Below are 21,877 nucleotides of genomic sequence, written 5' to 3'. Positions count from 1 at the left end.
TTTTCTGACGTATGTTGCACTTGCTAACTCCAGCTCAGCTGCACACTGACACATGCTGAACAGGCTCACTAAGAAGAGCTGGCAGAGGCAGGCTCCCCTTCTCTTTAGGAAAAAAGATGCCTCTTGGCTAGAAGCCCACCATCGGCCTTGTGTGACTTATGAACCAGAGCACAGCGTGCTGAGGCATTAGATGCCAGCACCTGCTCCCAACAAAACCACCCCACCAGCTGGTAAGAATCATTGTTTCCCATCCTCTGAGGTTCCCAATCCAGCGTTTCCCTGCCCCCTTGAAGGGCAGATTCCATGTAGAAGACCCTGGTATAGAGGATTCCATGATCAGAAAATTCGGGAAGAAGTCAAACCATATTTCCCTAATGGAGTTGCTCGTTGCAGGTTGGCATAATATAACCCCTGATGGGTGCTCAGAAAGGGACCTGTCAACTCACACTGAACTCACATTTTCCAAATGTATTTGATCACAGATTACAACCTTTTAAAAGTGCAAAATAACCATTCATGTGGTTGGTTCCCTCACTTCTCTCTGGTCTCTGATGAAATGCCATTTCAGCAGAGGACCTTCCTTGTCTCCCCTCCACAACTCTCTGTATGTTCACCTTGCTTTGTGTTTCTCTGTAGCACTTATCATGTGACACAAAGTTAGTGTCATGTGATCATTTGTCTCTTTATCTAGAATGTGAGCTCCACGATGGAAAATGTTGCCTTTTTATGGCTATACTTCCAGTCTCCAGCACATAGTAGGGCTCAATAAATGCTGTTGAACAAATGAACATCCCTGCAAAAGACTCCAATACCCAACCTCTCAGTAAGAAAGTTTCCTTGGATGTCAACCAAAAAGTGGTCTGGGATAATTTCTTTATCTCAGACATGAATTTCTTAGCCAATTGGTGTAACTATGACTTGGTTGTACAAATTAATATGAGCTCTGTGAAATTAATACATTCTGCTAAAATTTCACAAAAGCAAAAGTTGTGATTAAAATTGAAAGAGAAATGCAGACAACTTCTTAAAATAGTTCACACCTCCACCAGAAGTACCATCTGAATATTCCATTCTCCTCTCATTTATTGAGTTCTTATTTGGTGCCAGATACTATGTTAATCACTTGACACTCATTGTCTCATTTAATCCTCACAACCACTTTGTGAGGAAGAGATTATTGTGTCAATTTTGCAGATGAGGAAATAGGCCCAAAGGGCTTAAGCAAGCTCCTCAGGAAGAGAATGGATTTATAGATCAATTAGGGGAGAATGGCCATGTTGACAATATTGAGTTTTCTAATCCATGAACATAGAATGTCTCTTAATTTATTTAGCTCTTCTTGAATTTCAGCAATGTTTTGTAGTTTTTAGTCTACAGGTCTAGCACTTCTTTTGTTAAATTTATTACTAAGTATTTTTTTAATTAATTTTTATTGGAGTATAGTTGCTTTATACTATTTTATTTTTTCATTTTATTGTAAATGGAATCACTTAATTGGATAGTTTATTGCTAGTATTTAGAAATGTAATTAATTTTTATATATGGAAACTTTATCCTGTGACCTTTCTCAACTTGTATCTTAGTTGTAGTGGTTCTTTTGTGGATTCCTTGGGATTGTGACATAAAGGATCATGTCATCTGTAAATAAACGTGATTTTATTTTTCCTTTCCAATTTATATGTCTTTTTTCCCCTGATGCACTAGTGGAAAAGTCCTGTACAACGTTAAATAGAAGTGATGAAGCAGATATCATTCACTTATTCCTGATCTTAAGGATAAAGCATTCAGTCTTTCACCATTAAGTATGATGTTAACTGTGGTTTCTTTCTTTCTTTCTTTCTTTCTTTTGTAGATACCTCTCTCTTCCTAGTTTGTTGATTTTTTAACATGAACCGTTATTGGATTTTCTCAAAGGATTTTTCTGTGTCTACTGAGATGGTTATGTGGTTGTTTTCTCTTTATTTTATTAATATGGTATATTATATGGATTGACTTCCGTACATTTAACTAACCTTGCATTTCTGGAATAAAACCCACTTGGTCATGGTGTATAATCCTTTTAATATGCTGCTGAATTCACTTTCCTAGTATTTCATTGAGGATTTTTGCATCTATCTTTACAAGGGATAGCAGTCTGCTGTTTTCTTTGCCTGTAATGTCTTTATTTAGCTTTGGTTTTAGGGTAATATTAGCCTCATCGAATGAGTCAGGAAGTGTTCTCTCCTATTCTATATTTTGGAAGAGTTTGAAAAGGATAGGTGTTATTTCTTCTTTAAATATATGACAAAATTCACCAGTGAAGCCATCTGGCTCTGGGCTTTCCTGTGGGAATATTTTTAATTGCTAATTAAACTTCCTTACTTATTTTAGGTCTAGTCTAATTTTCTATTTCTTCTTGAGTCAGTTTTGATAATTTGTGTCTTTCTAGGAAATTGTCAATTTCACCTACGTTGCCTAACTTGTTGACATAAAATGTTCATAACATTCCTTTGTATTGCTTTTTATTTCTGTAAAGTCTCTAGTGATAGCCCCTCTTTCATTCTTTTTTTTTTTGGCTGCATTGGGTCTTCATTGCTGTGCACGGGCTTTCTCTAGCTGTGGCAAGTGGGGGCTACTCTTCGTTGCAGTGCACAGGTTTCTTGTTGCAGAGCATGAGCTCTAGGAGTGCAGACTTCAGTAGTTGTGGTGCACAGACTCAGTAGTTGTGGCTTGTGGGCTCCAGAGCGCAGGCTCAGTAGTTGTGGCACATGAGCTTTGTTGCTCCGTGGCATGTGGGATCTTCCTGGACGAGGGATTGAACCCGTGTCCCCTGCACTGGCAGGCGGATTCTTAACCACTGCGCCACCAGGGAAGTCCCAGCCCCTTTTTCATTCTTTATTTTGGGAATTTGTGTCTTCTCTCTTTTGTTCTTGGCCAGCTTAGCTAAAGGTTGTCAATTTTGTTGAAGTTTTTGAAGAACAAAATTTGACTTCATTTTGTTTCTATTTTTAAACCTGTTTTTTAAATTTCATTGATGTCTGCTCTAATCTTTGTTATTTCCTTTCTCATTGCTTGTTATGGTTTAGTTTTCTCTTATTTTTCTAGCTTCTTAAGGTGAAAATTTAGGTTACTGGTATAATCACAATACAAGACCACTTGAATGCACTCGTTCTTATCAAATTTTATATCTGATACAGGCATTTAGAAGTTATACATTTTATACATTTCCCTCTTTTCTTTAGCTACATCCCATGAATTTTGACATATTATGGTTTCATTTTCAATCAGTTAGTATATTTTCTAATTTCCCTTGTGATTTCTTCTTTAACCAATTTGCTATTTAGAACTGTGTCACTTAATTTCCAAATATCTGTTAATTTTCCAAATTTCCCTGTATTATTGATTTCTAATTTAATTCCAATGTGATTAGAGAGGATACTTTCTATGATTTCTATCCTTTTAAGTTTATTGAGACTTGTTTTATGGCCCAGCATATGGTCTTTCTTGGAAAATGTTCCATGTGTGCTTGAAAAGAAAGTGAAATATGCTGTTGTTGGGTGGAGTGTTCTATATATGTTAGTTACATCAAGTTAGTTGATGATGCTGTGGAAGTCCTATTGTTATGGTCACCCTGCAGACCTAGGGCCTGTTTAAGGAGGGTCCTAATCCCATATTTCTGTCCCCAAACACAAATTATTAAAACTTCTGATTTAGGGCTGTTAAATCTATAACACAGGCTCAGTAGAATTCAGCAAATGCAGCAAAACAAAGCACAGCTCAAGGTTCAAGCTTGCCAGCAGGCAGCAACACAGCTCAAAGGGCACGCTAGTCAACAAGGAGCAGCTCAGAATGATAGATGGCAGAGCCAGTTAACAAGCCAAAGCAAAAGGGGAAAACTCCTGGTGGCAGTGGTCATCCTCTAGACATCCTGCTCACAGCTCCAGTTGTGGTGGCTAACCCACAGCTGTAGCATGGATCTGCCACCCAAAATTCTGTTTGGATGATGAATCTGATGATGCCACACGTGCACCAATGAGGGCAGGGAAACATTTATTACTCACATAATGAAGCTTTCTGGAGAGATCAGGGAAGTTTACCCGGCTGATATGTAAAATAACTTGAGAGAGCAAGGAAAGGAGACTGGTTTGGGGTTTTAAGGTGGTTAGGAGATGGGGCTGGAGTAAGGGTTCCCAAGTGCACAGCCCGAGGTTTGTGTGATATTGAATTCTCCAACTATTGTTGCTGAATCGTCAGTTTTTCCATTCAATTCTTACTTTATATATTTCAAAGCTATAAGATACATAAGATACATATATAGCATATTTTCCTGATGTATTTACCCTTATATTATTATGAAATTATTGTCTCTAGTAATAGTTCTTACCTTAAAGTCTATTTTTATGATCTTAATATAGCCACATTGGCTCTCTGTTGGTTACCATTTGCATGGCGTATCTTTGCCATCCTTTATCTTTTAACCTATGTGTGCCTTTGAATCTAAAAGTGTTTCTCTTATAGAGAGCATGTAGCTGGATCATGCTTTTTTTGATCCAATCTCTTCTTTTTGATTTAGCAGATTAGACCATTGATATTTTGATAGGTTGAATTTACCTTTGTCACTTTGTAACTTGTTTTCTATGGATCTCTCATCTTTTTTGTTCTGTTTCTGTGTTACTTCCTTATTTTGTATTAAATTAATATTTTTGTGTGCCATTTTAACTCCTATATATTTTTTAGTTATTTTCTTATTACTTACTTAAGGATTATAATATGAATGTTAACTTACCATAGTGTACTTAAATTAATACAAACTTAATTCCGGTAAAATATAAAAACTTTGCCCCAGTATATAGCTCCATTCCTACCCTTCCTCCTTTGTGCTATTATTGTCATGTGTATTCAATATCTATATATAACCTAACAATAGTGTTAATATTGTTTTATACACTCTTACGCATTTTTTAAAATTAAGGGAATGAAACAAAAAAATATATAGACTCTCATATTAAACTCTTTTATTTTAAGTGATGACATATTTATTATTTCTGATGATTTTTATTTCTTCCTGTAGATACAAATTGCCACCTGGTGTTAATTCCTTTTGGCCCAAAAGACTTTTTACAGTATCTGGTGAGGCAAGTCTGATAGCCATGAATCCAGGAATTCTCTCAGTCTTTTTTTAAAGAAAATCTGGGTATGTCTTTATTTAGCTTATTTTTGAGGGAGTTTTGTTTAATATGGAATTCTTGGTTGACAGGTTTTATTTTTCCAGTACTTTCAGTATGTCCTTCTAGTCTCCATTATTTTACATGGAAAGTCAGTAAAGGTACTGATGCTTTCCTATATGTGCTGAATCATTTTTCTCTTGATGTTTTCAAGGTTTTCTGTTTGTTTTTGTACATTTCAACTATGATGTATCTATGTATGAATCTTTTTTATATTTAAAGGTTATTTATTTGAGGTTCATTGATTCTCTGGGATGTCTAAATTAATGTTTTCCTCAAATTTGGAGTTTTCTACCATTATTTATTCAATTTTTTTTTCCTGCTTTCTCTCTCTCTCTTCTCATTCTGGTACTACCATTGCATGTGTGTTGGTATGCTTGATGTTGTCCCACAGGTCTCTAATCACTTTTCATCAATCCTTTTCCTCTCTGCTCTTCAAAATGGATAATTTCTACTAGTGTGTCTTCAACTTCACTGATCCTTTCTTTGTCCATCTTGAATCTTCTGTTAAGGTCCTCTTGCTGAATTTCTCACTCCAGTTATTGTACTTTCAACTCCAGAATTTCCTTTTGGTTCCTTTCAATAACTCCTATCTCTTCATTGAGATTCTCTATTTCTTCATTCATTGTTGCCATACTTTTCTTTAATTTTTTAAACACGATATTCTTTAGGCCTTTAAATATATTTAAATAACTGCTATGAAGTCTTCATCTGCCAAACATACCTGGAGGCACTCAGAGACAGTTTCTACTGTTTCATTTTTCCTGAGTTTGGGTTACACTCCTGTTTCTTTGCATGTCTCATACTTTTTGTTGTTGTTGAAACCTGAACACTAGATAATATAGTTAACAACTCAGGATTCTGTATTTTCCCCCTGAAAGTTATTGATATTATTGTTAATTTTTTTATTTGTTTGTTTAGTAATCTGCCTGAGCTAAATCTTTCTCCCTAGTGATATGCAGCTGCTGCTGCTATCTCTTCCCAGGTTTTGTTTTTTCGCTGTTTCTTTTTAAGCCTGACCTCCTAAGGGTCATCCTCGTATCCATGTTGCTTAGTAGTCAGCCAGTGGTTGAACAGAGGTTGTGCTAAAACACCTCAAGCTAGTCAAACTTCTGTCTTCTGTTGAAATCTGTGTGTGGGTAAAGGAGAACATTCAAAGTTCAGACGATTTTAAAGTCAGTCCCAGCTTTTTACTTTCTGTGGACCCTTTTGGGTCTCTTATACACAAGTGTGTAGCCTCAGGATTAGCTAGGATTGTGTGTTTAACCTGTGCCCTCTGCTGCTCATATGAGTAGGTTCAGCCAGGAATATACTTGGCCCAGCCATGACCATAATCTCAGACTAGTAGAGCCATTGACCCTCTCTGCTCACTTGCCACAAAAATAATCACTTTCACAAGTGATTATTATTTCACAAGCTGCTGGATGTGGGCGCTTACTACCCAAATTGAATAAAGACTCTTTGATTTCAGCAGTGCAGCTGCCTAGACTCATGGCCCACCCTCTCCCGGCAGAATCTCTGCACCAACTAAACTGGGAGGAAGGTGGGAGTTGGGAGAAGCTGCAGGCAAGAAGACCACACGTCCACTGTTCTTATCCAAAGTTCAGTAGTTTTTCAAACATAAATGCTTCTCAGACTGGTGCATGTCTTTCACTGATTTCCAGAGGATTGAAAGGGTTGTTTTTGTCAGTTTTGTCCAGCTTTATAGTTGCTCTTTGGGGAGAATGTTTGCTGATCTCTTACTTGGTCATAGCCAAAAGTCTGCTGTTTGAAGCTATAATTTTAAGCCTGTGTTAACTGATCCTGAGCATGTGTTCTTTCTACAGTACAATGTGTTCTTCATAATTTTGATTTAGCACCTGACAAGTTTTTTTCACAAGTATTAACTTTATTTAGTGCCCAGGACAATCCAAACGTTTATTTTTATATTCTAGTGATAGAGCTAAGGCAACTCAGGTATAAGCGATACTGGAGATGAATATTTACAGGTGAGAAAACTCAGATTAGAGAGAAGAATATATCCAAAGATATATCAATACTTGAGTCAACAGCTACCAGAACTAGAACCTGGGTCTTGCATTTCCCAGCTGAGGGTCTTTGTGTGTCACACAACTGCCTTCCTTTGGGGAAGGATTGGGGATAAGAATATCCCTTCTCACTCCCCCCAAACCTTCTCCCCTTAGCCACTCTACTCCACCTCACTCCCTAGATTGCTTACTTGTGTGAAGAAAAAGCACAGGTCAAAGGGCGTTGGGTCACTGGAGATCCCTGCCCCTAGAGGGCACTGCTCTTTCTAGAACATGAACTCAGGTTGCCTAGAAAGGTAATTTAAATGTTGAAGCATTCTGGATTCTGTCAATTGAATGCATTCTTTCAATCTAATTATACAGGATTAATCTGTCTTTAATAGATGACTATTAATAATTTATATTGTTACCTTTAACAATATAATTCTGCTTAAAATGTCCATTCACATTACTTTTCTCAGGAACTTTCCCTCAACTCCTGGAGTTTAGTTGGAGTTTGTAGCAGTCTATGAAGGCATCAATGAATGGGGATCTAACAAGGCACTTTTTAGAGAAATAAAGTTCAGTTGCCAATGAAAGGAGATGCCAAAAACTTATAGTATTAAAACAAGTAGATATCAGTGTATCATAGTTACAATATGAAAAATAAAAATCTTTCTAAAGTTCTCTGAAATTCCTCTCACCTCATACACACAGGCTTTTGGATTCTTCTGGGGGAAAATCTCTTTATTTTGCTTGCCTTGACCACAAAGCCTAATATTTTTGTTTAAATCCAAATGTCAAGTTCAAAATGGAAAACGTGGTGGACGTGTTCTGGTTGTCTCTCAGGGTCTACTCTCTCTCCTTCTCTATTTTGCTCTGTGCCCAGGAGGTTGACCTCTAAGGAGTGTATCAACCAGCTTCCTTGCCCTCTGGCTTCTGGGAGATTTGCCCAACAGGAGGAACCAATAGGAAAACCATGCAGGAGAAGAGAGAGGTTGTATTTATTCCCCCAGGTCTCTCCTTGCTAGCTGTGGTTTGGCAGTGATCGTGTTCCTCTACTTAAGGTATGATCCTCCAGTTGGTGGCCCTCTCCTACAGCTACAGTCTCACAGGGTCCAGGAAGTACTACTTCTCCTTGCCCCTTTGACCCAGGGGTGGAAATGGCTTTGCACCTTTGGTAGTCCCCGTTTTTTTAGCAGCCCCTGTTGCTTTCCCTTAACCCTGCCCTCACCTCTATAAATGGACACGTGATTAACTTTCCTGCTCTGTAAATGGACATGTGATTAACTTTCCCGCTTTTCATCTTTTTGAGTGCTGGGAACTGCTGGGACTCTGACTGATACAGAAAGCCAGCACAGATAAGGAAAAGAGGGCCAAACTGGGAGTCCTGTGGCTTTACTTTTGGTTCTAGCTCAGGTACTATTTTGCTATGTGACCTTGGGTAAATCCTTTTTACTCTCTGGATTGCAAATGCCTCATCTGTAAAAAGAGGGGTTGGACAAAATCAGAGGACTTAGCACATTTTTTGCTCATGTACTTCCAAAAGAATTCTGAAATACCACATAATCACATATTTTAAAAATCTGTCATCATGATTTTAAATAGTTGTAAAGGATACAATGTCCTGTGTATTGTAAATACTGGTGTTTAAAAATAAAACTGTTACTTCACTCTTTAAAATATATCCAATGGAATTTAAATATCATGCTGATTTTATGTCCCATCCTCATCCATTTAAAAAAATAGATGAACAAACCCTTCACAGTTAGAAATTTTACAATGTTCTTTTTCTCCTTTCAATCATTTTTCCGTTCCACATCCCTCACAGAGTTTTATAAGAACGTAATATATTCTTCTGCTTGTAAGTTTCATATGGATCATCTTGGCATAGCCTCTAAATCAAAAATATGTTTGTAGATGGAAATTGAAGAATGTTTTTATTTCCTGTGATCATAAGCACTTTCCTGAATTAGGTCATCAACTCAATTCATTTTAGGATACAGTTGACCAAAATGTTGGTAATTGTTAAGCATAAAAAGTAAAATAAATGGAAATGCATTAAAGTTAATGGAAGGATTGTGGTGTCTTGATTAAAGGAAACTCTGCTCCCCAACATTTGGAATCAGGCCTCTATTTGGTGCCCTCTCCCTCCCGCCCCCAGCCCAGGGTTATGCACCGAGGTCAATGCCCCACAGTAAGATTAAGGGATGCACCTTTATTTTGTCAAATGGGAGAAGGGCAACCAAGAAAGGGAAGGTGGGAAAGGAGAACCAGATTCGTGCTTTCACATCGGAGCTCTCAGGCAGGTCAATTGTAGGAAATCATACAGATAGCAGTTGAGATCTAGAAATTAATGCTCTTAAAATTCTCTGTGTCGACGACTCCTTGGAATTGGATCCCCAGTGGATGGGTCTCCGACTTTAAAGGGCATCCCTGAATGGGAGCTTTCACAGAGTCATATTTAAGAAAGCCATTTCTACGGTCAGACAGCCTCAACACGAATGTGCTGTGTGACTTGGGCAACATCATTCACTGAAGTTTCACGCCCGTCTCATCTCTAAAATGGGGATGCCTACAGTTCTACCTCATAGGGATTCTTTAAGAACTAACTGAGGTCAAATGTGTAAAGCACCTGGAATATGGCAAATGGTTTATCCAGAAAGGATTCATAGGGTTGTGGAGGTTCCTCCCAGCTCTGACATAGTTGTGGAAGGGGCCTGGGATCCGCTGAGTGGGATCTGTTTTCTTCCGCTAAGCCTCCCACTTTAAGGCAATGAGCTGCCACTGTAAATGTCCTGATGTCGCCGAATGAAAAGCAGAATACTCCAGGTTCTTTAACTCTGCTTTTGGGGGAAGTTTTACTGTCTACTGCGGCTTTTCCAGAATTTCCAAAAAAGCATCAGTCAATATTTATCCTTAGGTACTGACCTTTGCCCCCTCAGAGAGGGTGATATTTCCAGTGCATTCTCATGGTAGAAGAAAGGGGCCATGGGACTGTAGGTTTACAGACCCATTTGTCTGTCTTAATAGGGCTCCCCTCTTTCTCAGAGAAATAATCATAAGCAGGCTATATGCAGAGTGTGCAAGACTGGAAAATGACACCTCCTGCTTTGCAGGAAGGAGAATAAAGTATCTATTCACTTATACCCTCCTGGAGAAGCCAATATTTGAACTTTCTGCCAGAGAAACAGAAAGAGACATTGATATGCTAAAAAGTTGCTAACTGAGGCAGTTTTGCTGTCACCTGCTCTGATGTGACTTTTGTGCTAACGTTATTCCTCAGACACTAGACCTGCACAATGCCCCTGCTGACTGCCACTTTGCCACCAGAATGTGGGCCTCCCTGACACATGGGCAGGCTGAGTTCTGAAGTCTCAGTTTCATTTCCCACTGATGCAGAGGAACACTGCTATTTTCCCCTTCGAAAGAAACTGTGCGTATTGCCCCTGGGGTGGTTTCCTTCTTTACCGTCTCTCAGAGCACAGCTTTAATTTATGGAGTCTTGGACAACTTTATCTAAATGCTTTTTTATTTTGAAATTTAATTTTGTTCTAACATTTTTTGAGAAGAAAGAAAATTGGTGATAAGTATAGTAGATTGATTACACTTAAGGTCCCAATTCTTTAACCCTCCCTGTATCCATGCCTTGTGCCATGTAACTGTGCAGTATTCTCCTGCTTGGACTCTGGGCCCAGTTGCGTGACTTGCTTTTTTGTCCATGGGATGCTCACAGATGTGACTTAAACAGAGGCTTGTAACGTGCTTGCACAGTTGGGCTTGTCTGCTTTTCCCCTCTGCCATGGCCAAGTGAATGTGCCTGGGCTAGCCTGCTGGAGGATGAGAAATGTGTGGACCGGAATCATGTGGCCCTAGTTGTCCCAGCTATGGCCAACATAGATCAGCCGTGAGCCAGCCAACCCCAGCCACGTGGACAAGCCCAGCCAAGATCAGAAGAACCTTTCAACTGATCAGCAGACTCACGAATTAAATTCATGCCAATTATTTGAAGCCTCTGAGTCTTGGGGCTATTTGTTAGGTAACATTGCCGTGGCAATAGACAGCTGCTAGCATATTGGCCGACTTGCCTTCCAGGAACAATATTCAAGGGAATCCTGAGTCCACATGCAACAACTCTCAAGGACTCTGGAAATTATGAGAATTAGAAGAAGTAGGGAATCTTACCTGGGAGGCTCAAATGCTTCCACCTTGCAGGTGAGGATCTACATCAGTGAGATTCAGGATAGCAAAGTGAATATGAGTACAGGCTCTGCAGTTCGACCCCTGAGTCCAAAACCCAGATCCACTTAGGAGCTCTGTATCCTTGGGCAAGTTACTTTACCTCTTTGTGCCTCAGTTTCCTCATTTATAAAACAGGAAGGATAAAAAATAGTACCTACCTCATCAAGTTGTTACAAGAATTGATGGTTTTAATGCACTAAGAGCAGCTCATTGCAAGCTCTAGGTAAGTATTTGTTAAATAAATAAATAAAATGTGACCTCATTTCTACCCACAGGCTAGGAAGGCCTGGGAGACTTCTGGATCACATTTGTCTTTTGGTAGGAAGGATACATTTAGATCATGGAAGGGCTGTTTCTCATTTCATATAGTCAAACATTGACTTCTGAAAAGCTGAGTGCATACTCAACAGCTCTCAAAAATCTAGGGAAAAAATATTTTCCTTTGGAAAATTCACTCTATTGTGTGAATACCTTTGGCTCAGTTAATTCACCTTACTAAGTCTGGGGCAGTGCTCAATGTGAGATTTCAGGAAAGTTGGCAGAAATGGTGTTATTCATTGTTTAAGAGGCCAGGAAGGATTTCCATTCCAAATTAGTGAAATAAAAGTTTTGGTGCACAGAGAAATAATCCTCAACATACATTTATTATCTCACAATTTCTGTGGGTCAGGAATCTGCTTTTGGGTCTATCATGAGGCTGTAAGCAATGGCTGGTGTCTCACTGAAGGCTCAACTAGGAAAGGATCTGCTTCCAAGCTTGCTTACCCGGTTGTCCACAGGACTTAGTTTCTTCTGGGTTGTTGGACTAAGTGCTAAGTTTCCTATGTGGCGTTGGCCAGAAGCTGTCCCCAGTTCTTTGCCATGTGGAATTCCTCAATGTGGCCAGCAAGGTTGAGTCTACTAGACAAAAAGAAGTTATGGTCTTATGTAACATAACCATGGAAATGACAACCCATAATTTGCAGTATTCTCCGGATTAGAAGCAAGTCTCTCCCTCACCCAATGGTAAGGAATTATGCAAGGGCATGAATACCAGGAGGTGGGGATAACTAGGGACCACCTTAGAGTCTGCCTGCCTGGCTGCCTACCAGAGAGGCTGCACATGGCCTCTCAGTGTGGCTTAGCTTCCTCACGACATGGCAGCCTCAAGGAAGTTGGGTTTCTTACATGATGACTTAGGGCTCCAAGTATGAGCATTCTAATGAATAAGATGGAAGCTGCTTTGTCTTTCATGCTTCAGTCTAGGAAGTCACTCAACATCACTTGCATGGTTTTCTATTGGTTGAAGCAGTCAGGAGTTCACCCAGATTCAAAGAGAAGAGAATTAGACTCCAGCTCTTGAGGAGGAGAGGGAAAGTCACGTTGTAGAAGAGCATGTGGGATGAGAGACATTGTTGTAGCCATCTCCGAGCTCTGTCACACCTCTGATGCTGTTATCCCAACCCTTTGGTAAAGTCTGAAACTACTGTTCAGCTTTACATAGGGGAGTAGTGGAGAATCAAGGGATGACATAATAAAAAGAAGTGTGGTCTGCTAAAAGGGACCATATTTTTATGATCCAAATAGTGACACTATTGAGAGTGAAAGGGAGTGCTATTAGCAATCTTGCTGGGACAAGAGGCATAAATCAGAACTGTTCAGGGCAAAGTAGGATGTCTGGTCAGCCCAGTCCTGCCCTCATTCTCCCTGCTTCTGGAGACTGTGTGGAGGAAGAATCATCCTAATGGGTAGACTTTGCCTGGGAATCTCAGGTAGTGACCAGCACTGATAAGCACAGTGGTTCTTCACAGCAGTGGGACTAAGAGCACTGTAGAGGAGCCCACCATGATCAGGAACAAAGCAGTCAGAAAGGTGACCCCGGAGGAATGCAACACAAATCGGTTTTTTTTCAGTTACAATGGACAGAGTCCTTACTCAAACTGGCTTAACAAAACCAAACCCCCCCAAAAAGGGTATAACTGATTCACGTAATTAAAAAGTCAAAGGAAGTATAGCTTCAGGTGTGGCTGGATCTAGGGGTTCTAACTGTCATCACAACTGTTCCTTCCCACCTCTGGGCTCTGTTTTCCTCTCTGTTGGCTATCTTCAGGGAAACTTTTTCTACATGGTAGTCCCTGGTTCCTCTAGACTTAAGCTCTATCCTCTCAGTAATCTCAGTGGAAAGGGAAACTTTGCATTCCGTATTCTTGAAAGTGAATCTCATTGGCTTGACCTGCCATGTAACCATTCCTGAACCAATCTGGGGCAAAGGGGATGAAATATATTGATTGGCCAGGTCTGGGTCATTTGCTAATGGCACTCAGGGGTGAGTAGAGAAACTCCACCCAGAATACAGAGACTGAGCATGGTGGAGGTATTGTTCTCCAAGGAACATTGAAATTCTGTCACTAGAATGAGGTGTGATGGAGAACAGATGACCTCTACAGCCCTCTTTCCACAAAAAACTAGAAGAGGATAACTTTCAAGAGGGAAGAGAGAAATAAGCCTTTAGATTATACCTGCCAGTTGCCAGACCTGACCAATTCTGGCATTTATGTCTCATGACAGCTCCATGAAGTCAGTGAAATCAGTGGTCTCATCACCCTTTGACAGATGCAGAAACTGCAACACATTGGCAGAGGAGGGAAGATGTATCAGTTATCTGTTGCCACAATAATGTTGTGTAACAAACCACCCCAAAACTCAGTGATATAAAACAATAAGCATTTACTTAACTTATGAGTTGTGGGTTGGGGATTTAATCTGAATTGTTCTTCTAATCTAACTCTGGCGGTGGCTGGCTGTTGGCTGGGGTCTCACACAATTTGTGGTCAGCTGGGGCAACCAAGGTGCTTCCCCTTACTCTCCTAGTCTTCCAGCAGGCTAGCTTGAGTATATTCTCATGGTGAAGGCAGAAATGCAAGAGTGAATACAAACCCAGTTGTACAAACACCTTTAAAGACTCTGCTTATGTGAAATTTGCTAACATCCCATTGGTCAAAGCAAGTCATGTGGGCAAACTCAGGTTCAAGGGATGGGGAAATAGACTCTACCTTTTTAGGGAGAAGAACTGCAAAGTCACATGTCAAAGAGGGATTGGTGCAGGGAGGTGTGCAGAGTTGAGGCTTTTAATGCAATCGGTCTACCACAACAAAAGGGGAAGTACAACAAGCCATGATCCTTTGAGGTCACTAAAGGTAAATGTATTAATTTTGTTTCTCAATAAACTTGGGATAAAAGTCTTAAAGGATTAATTATCGTTCTACCTTTATTAAAGCTGCTTTTAAAAAAGTTCCTTCTTCAGCTGCTATAGAAAACATTATGATGGTTCCTCAAAAAATTAAACATAGCATTACCACATGATCCAACAATTCCACTTCTGGGTATATACCCAAAAGAAGTGAAATCAGGGATTTGAACAGAAATTTGCACAATCATGTTTATAGCAGCATTAATCACAGTAGCCAAAAGGTGGAAACAACCCAATGTCTGTTGATGAATAAATGGATAAACAAAATGTGGTACATCTGTACAACAGAATATAATTTAGCCTTAAAAAGGAATGAAATTCTGATACATGCTACATCATGAATGAACCTTGAAGACATTATACTAAGTGAAATCAGAAGGACAAAAAAGGACAAATATTATATGAATCCCACTTATATGAGGTCCCTAGAATAGTTTAATTCACAGTGGCAGAAAGTAGAATGGTGGTTACCAGGGGCTGGGAAGAGGTAATGGAGAGTTATTGTTTAACGGGGTACAGTGTCATTTTGTGATGATGAAAAATTCTCGAGATGAATAGTCGTGATTCACAACAATGTGAATGTACTTAATGTCACTGAACTGTACACTTAAAAATGGTTCAAATAGTAAATTTTAGGTTTGTACATTTTACCACAATAAGAAAAAGACGTTCCTTCCCTTGACATTGATATTCGAGGTTTTGATTGAGCCAACAGCCAATCAGCTAATATTTTTGCTGCCTAACGTTAACATATGGGTGTGGTGGCCAAATGGAAAACAGGAACTTGGTCCTCTCCTCGTGAACCTCATAGTCAAGTCGGGGAACTGGAATATTAAAATCATGAGGATAGGGCTTCCCTGGTGGCACAGTGGGTGGGAGTCCGCCTGCCGATGCAGGGGACACGGGTTCGTGCCCCGGTCTGGGAAGATCCCACAGGTCGCGGAGCGGCTGGGCCCGTAAGCCATGGCCGCTGAGCCTGCGCGTCCGGAGCCTGTGCTCTGCAACAGGAGAGCCCACAACAGTGAGAGGCCCGCGTACTGCAGAAAAAGAAAAAAAGAAAAAAAAATCATGAGGATAGCAAGGCCCTGAGAGTTTACAATATTGTGTTACCTATAATACAAGACAACTTGGGCTCCACATAAAGCCATGGCCAATAACTGTTACAGAACTTGAGAGCTGTGTTAAAACTACAGATAGGTGCCCTTCCAGACCTATTAATTCAGAATCTTGGAGGTGTTGGGGGTGGGAAACCTGTCTTTTTCACAAGCCTCATAGGTGATTCAGGTGTATAGCCAGGTTGAAAATCCCTCTAAACTATACACAGATTAATATCAGAGAAGAAAAACTGTTTGAAGAATTGGTAACATTGAAAATTGAAAACATTTTACTTGGTAGAAATAAGCAACAGAAAGTGAAACTGACAAAGACGAATGCTGCACATAGTAAAGATTGTTATTGACTAAAAATGGATGGAAGACCCTAAATCTTCTTGACAAAATCTAGATCACAAAATTTGCCTGGGAAAATTGAACCTGGTAGGAATAAGAGTCACAAAAGAAAACTCACGTTGTTAGGAAAAAAATCAGCAATTTTTGATGGGGACAAACCACTGATCAATGAATCAAATTTTGTTGTCAAACATACATTGAAATGAGATAATTCGGATGAAAGAAATGTCAGTGTAGACTTCTATCTTTTTTGAACATTTCAGATCTATTACTTTTCTTAATTTTTTATTTTGAAATAATTTCAAAGTTATATGGAAGAGTTGAAAGAATAGTACAAATAACTCTTGCATACCCTTTACCAAGTTTCATAATCGTTAACATGCAGTCACGTATTACTGCTTTATCTCATATATATGTGATGTATGTATGCATATAAGAACATATGTAGAAATAATTTCTTTCATCTTATACAACCCAGAACATCTATCAAGTCAGACATTTAACATGAATAAATACTATTATCTAATATCCTAGCATATTCAGATTTCACCAATTGTGCCCATAATGTCCTCTATAGCAATTTTTTTTCACTCTGATTTAGGGTCCAATTCCAGATCACTCTGCCTTTAGTGGTCATATTTCTTTAGTCTCCTTTAATTTGAAACAGTTCCTCAGCCTTTCTTTGTCTTTCATAACATTGACATTGAAGAGTACAGGCCAGTTGTTTAGTAGAACCCCCTCAATCTGGGTTTGTCTGATGTTTCCTCATGTCTAGATTTGGGTTATGCATTTTTGGGCAGGAATTCTACGTGAGTGCCGTTGGTTCTTGCTGCCTCACGTAGAGGTACATCATGTCCATTTGTCCATTAACTGGTGAAAGATAGATCCCGTTTTTACCTCTGTGCCTCACTCTCCTCATCTGTTCGTGGAGGTAACTCAGGAGCATAACTGAACAGTGCTATGGCTGAGCGTCATTTCAGACATGCTCCACCCACTGGACAATTTTGCAAATACAAGCCACTGAGATCACGTCATGATTAGTCTTGATCATTACTAACATCTAGGATACCTAATGTGTTCTGTCACTCAACATTTTTTCTAACCTTCATACGAAATATGAATATGTATATTATTATTCCCATTTAACAGTTCAGGAAACTGAGGCTCAGAGACAGTAGTGTGATGTGCTCCAGCTCTCATGGCTGGAAAGGGGCTGAGCTGGGATTTGAGCCCAGTCTGGTCTGGTCCAGAGCCTGAGCCCTGCACCATGCCACACTGTCAGCTAATCCCATTCACAAGTGTACCTCATGGCAGAAAGGACAGATTAAAGCCTCCTTTGAGGACCTCCAGATGGCATAATGAGAAAAAACAAGATGGACCACCTCCTGCCATCTTCGTTCCTCTCCCTCCTTCCCCTGGCCTGGGTTCTGAGATACAGAAGAACTAAGGTCAGGATTGTTGCCGTAGTTGGGGGCGTAGCCTGCTGGACATGGGGCAGCTGCCTCCAAAGCTGACTTTGTTCCCTTCTGGCTAGATAATGCTGCTCAAACGAGGTGACTCCATCCCACCCCCACCCAGGGGCCTGAATTTCCCTATGTACGTTAAAGTGGAAATGAGCTGGGACTAGAAATAATAACTACCTTGTGCTGAGTGCATAACATGAATTAATGCTTTAAATCACCCTGTATGTTAGGTACCATATTTTGCCCATTTTGCAGATGAGAAAACTGGGGCTTTTATGGTAGCTAAGGTCACAATATGGTGAGTACAGAGCAGGGATTCCTACCAGATCTAATTGCCAAGACTGGATGAGATCTTCACCAGGATGCTAGACTTTCTCTAGGCTTCATAGGATGGCAGGTGTAGGGAATAGGTTTTTGAAACATGTGGCACATTTTACTGCACCTGCTGTTGAAGCTATGGATGGGTTTCTCAGATTTGGCCTTAATTCTGATATTTGCTCTGGGCCATCAGCTTGATCCCCTCTCTTTTGATTTGCCAGCCTTGTGTCCTGGGCCTTCATTCTTTCTGGCTTTTCTTCCCTGGGGGACTGCTAAGGCCTCAAGTCCCTGTCTCTCTGGAGACTTCACCATGACTTGCAAGGACCTCTCTTAAGGAAATAAGTTGATGCCACACCTTCCCAACTTCCTTCTTTGTGGGGGAGGGGAGGAAGAAGTGGGTAAGGTAGGAAAAGGAGAAAATTCCACAGTCAAATCAAGACGATTTGATGAATCTGTCGATCTTGGTCTTGGGGGGCAGAAGGTTTTTCGGCCATGTTGTGCGGCTTGTTGGATCTTGGTTCCTGGACCAGCAATTGATCTCAGGCCCTGGCAGTGAAAGCACTGAGTCCTAACCAATGGATCACCAGGGAATTCCCGAACCTGTCGATTTTTATTCCCATCACCAGAAATTTCCATGGGGGCAGCCAGAGCGCTGTGGGCAGAGCCCGGCCTGAGAGTCAGACTGGGCTGCCACTGGCTGGTTTGGGCAAGGACTTGAGCCTCAAATCCCTCACCTTTAAAATAGGGGTGATTGTACCTTCTCTGCCCATCTCAGAGATGTAGTGGATCAAATAAGAAAATGCTGCCATCTTGTTTAGTAAATTGCTAAGAAATCGTATAAGACTGGATTGCGTGGTTCTCTCCCATCATGCAGAGACTTACGCAGCCTGAGTCTCCCGGGCAGGGGTTTCACAAAAGAGCATTATGTAGGCTTAAAAAAGAAACTCGGCTTGAGGAAGAAGATATCATTTTGTGAAGTCCCTGCCTTCATTCTATTCCACACTCTTGAGAACCTACTGTTTCACTCTAAAGGCATCTTCTTCACCAAGATCAACCCACAAGATTTTAGCTAAGACCCAGGTTCTGTTTCAGACCCAAAGGCTATTTCTGGGGCAACTGCTGTCTCTCCGTTCCCCTCATCAGCCTGTGACACAAGCTTGATATCTACCTTGCACTCTCACTTGACAAAATCTCAAAATCTCACCATTCTCAATATCTGATTACCACCCTGCCCAGCCTACCACACCCCCTTCCCTCAGGGATGGGTGTCCGAAGTCTCTGTGTGTTATGTGATGGCATTCCCCTTGCTCATCAGTGATTGGCTCCTGGTGGCATCTGAGCTGATGAGCTTGGCCAACCACATTCTCTGTCCCAAGAAGTTGGACTGGAACACAGAGATACCAGTCAGCACCTGTTGGCACTGAGGTCATTTTGACTGTGTGCCCAGAGAGGCAGAGAGCACCCACCTGGAGAGAGGTGGGAAGGAAGTGGGGCAGAGAGACAGACAATGAATTAGAGCTGAGATGTCCGGAGACCTGTTGCACAGAGTGACGGAGAGAGCAAGACTGGTTCCTGATGATTTTCTAGTTCCTGGCTCCAAACCTCTGGAGGTTTCATTTCATTTCCTGCCCTTGGGTACCATGATTTAATTTAATAAAATAACACTTTTTTGTTAAGCAAGATTTTGTTCCTACTGGTTACAACTAAAAGAGTGTTGATAAGACTGGTAGGCTTACCCCCATTTTACAGAGACAGAAACTAAGGCATAGCGATTAAGTCAGGAGCCCAGGGTCACACAGCCAGTCAGTGGCAGAGGCTGGAAACTCGTTTCTCTGATTCCAATAGCTGACGTGTATGGAGTGTTTTCTTTAGACTAGGCACTTTCTAAAAGCTTTATGTGTATTATCTCATTTCATCCTCAAAGCACCCCTACTGTCAGCACTACAGAGATAAGGGGAGATTGAGCTGTCTGCTCAAGATCAGGTAGCATTCGAGGGCGAGGGCCAGAACCAGGGCTGGGTGGGATCCAGGCTGTTGACTCCACAGCCTGGGCTCTTAGTAATTAAAGCAGTGCTGGTTCTGGGGGAAGTGGGCTGGGGATGGAAGGGGTCAGAAGTTTCTAGAATTTGATAAACACAGGTGTGTCAAGCTGAATCATGGACCCTTTGAGTATAGGTAAGCCCTTGGAGGTCCCTACTTGACTACGTATCCACCTAATGTAAGTGTCTGTTCCCAGAAGCTCTGACCTATGGTCATCCTGTCCCTGTGATATCGTGGTGCCTGTTCCATCGCTGAGCAGGTCTTGTCCTGCCCCTGGGCTCTCACTAAATACTCCCTGTCCTCCCCCCAGCCCCGTCCCTGCTTGTGGCGAGTCTACTCTTAGTTAACTTCCAGAACGGCGATAAATCACAGCTCTGTGCGACTGCGATGTTTCCACTATGGTTTGGGACATGCGTGCGTTCATTTAGAAACCGGATTTTGTCAGGAAGATATCAAGCCCAGTCTTCGTCCCCTGAGCACATACCCTTCGTGGCCCAGGAGGGACAGAGTGAAGAAGGGACAAACCCTCCAGGGCCAGGACCTTGATGGAGGACACACCTCCCTCCCCTCAGTGGTGTTAAATGCACTCTAGGCTCTCTGTCGGGATGTGCCTCATGGAAGAGAAGGCCCAGTTCCTGTGACTGTGGGTACTAGAGAAGCAGAAAAGGCTTGCGGTCATTCCAGAAAGAGAAGGCTGAGAAGGTCCCATGAGTATTTTCCAGGCCGAAGGCGTCTGAAAAATCATTCCAGGTTGGGGTCACTGACCCTTTTGCGAAATCGGTGAAAGTCAGAGATCTTCTTCCCCAGAATGCACATGCAGAGATACATTTATTTAAAGCATACAATTTCTTAATTCACGGATCCCCAAACCTATTTAAGAATCCCTGATCTAAGGAGACTCTGCCATCTGATTAAGACCCAGGGAGGAAGGATGCTTCCACCCAGCCTTCCTGCAGGGTGTTATTCCGCTTGGAGTCTTCACCGACCCGGTGCGGCTAGGTTGGGTCCTTTCTCTTTTCCCTATGCCTGTGCATTTTGCTGTTGGCACTGTATGACAATGGCTTTTCAGATTTGGTCCTTAGACCACCAGCATCAGCATCACCTGAGGACTTGTTAGAAATGCAAATTCTTGGTCCCTACCCCTGACTGGTTAAATCAGAAGTCTGGGTGGGGCTCGGCGATCAGTGTTGGAACAGGCCCTCGGTGCGACTCTAAGGATCTCAAGTTTGAGAAGGGCTGCTGCAATCCTCTTTTCCGTGGTGCAGCTGCCCTACTAGACACAACATGCCTGGCACATAGTTAAGTGTTCAACGACTATTTATTGCATCACGTTTTCCTGACTCCCAGGGCAGGATTTTTTCCCTTGGTACCGCATGGCTCTCAGCCGTGGTGACCGAGACTCAGTGTTGTTTTGGACCCAGTTTTTTTCTGCTCCAGGGCCTTAAGTCAGGTGTGGCTCCGCTAGGCAGAGTAGGGGGTCTGGTCTTGAGACAGGTGCTTAGAAACCTTCACAGAGGGATGGAGCCAGAGAGACATCACACATGGAGCATTTCCCCGGGTAACAGGGCCTCAGCCATCTGGTGGCTGAGGGGCAGACAGGCTGGGGGCTGCCTGGCCTGCACGTGTGTCCCGGGCTCACAGGAGCCCAACACTGCCAAGCTCCACAGGCTGCCCTGCTCCCCTCGGCGCCTGCCCTACACTAGCCTTGGCACAGGCTGCCAAACCTTTGCCAGGGACACGCTTGCCAGGCTGGCAGGGAGAAAAATGGCCACTTTTTATTTTCAACGACTTTCCAGCTTTGGGGGTAGTGGGGGAATTGTTCAGAGATTCCTCTCACTCTCGTGTGTGTTTGGTCTGGAGAAGTGTGTGTCTCTTAATTCTTTGTCTCCTGTGTAGGGATAAATTTCTCACATGTTCACTCTTTAGG

This window comes from Lagenorhynchus albirostris, chromosome 7 (genome assembly GCF_949774975.1).
Source record: "Lagenorhynchus albirostris chromosome 7, mLagAlb1.1, whole genome shotgun sequence".
Lineage (NCBI taxonomy): Eukaryota > Metazoa > Chordata > Mammalia > Artiodactyla > Delphinidae > Lagenorhynchus > Lagenorhynchus albirostris.
This window is presented reverse-complemented; position numbering follows the sequence as displayed.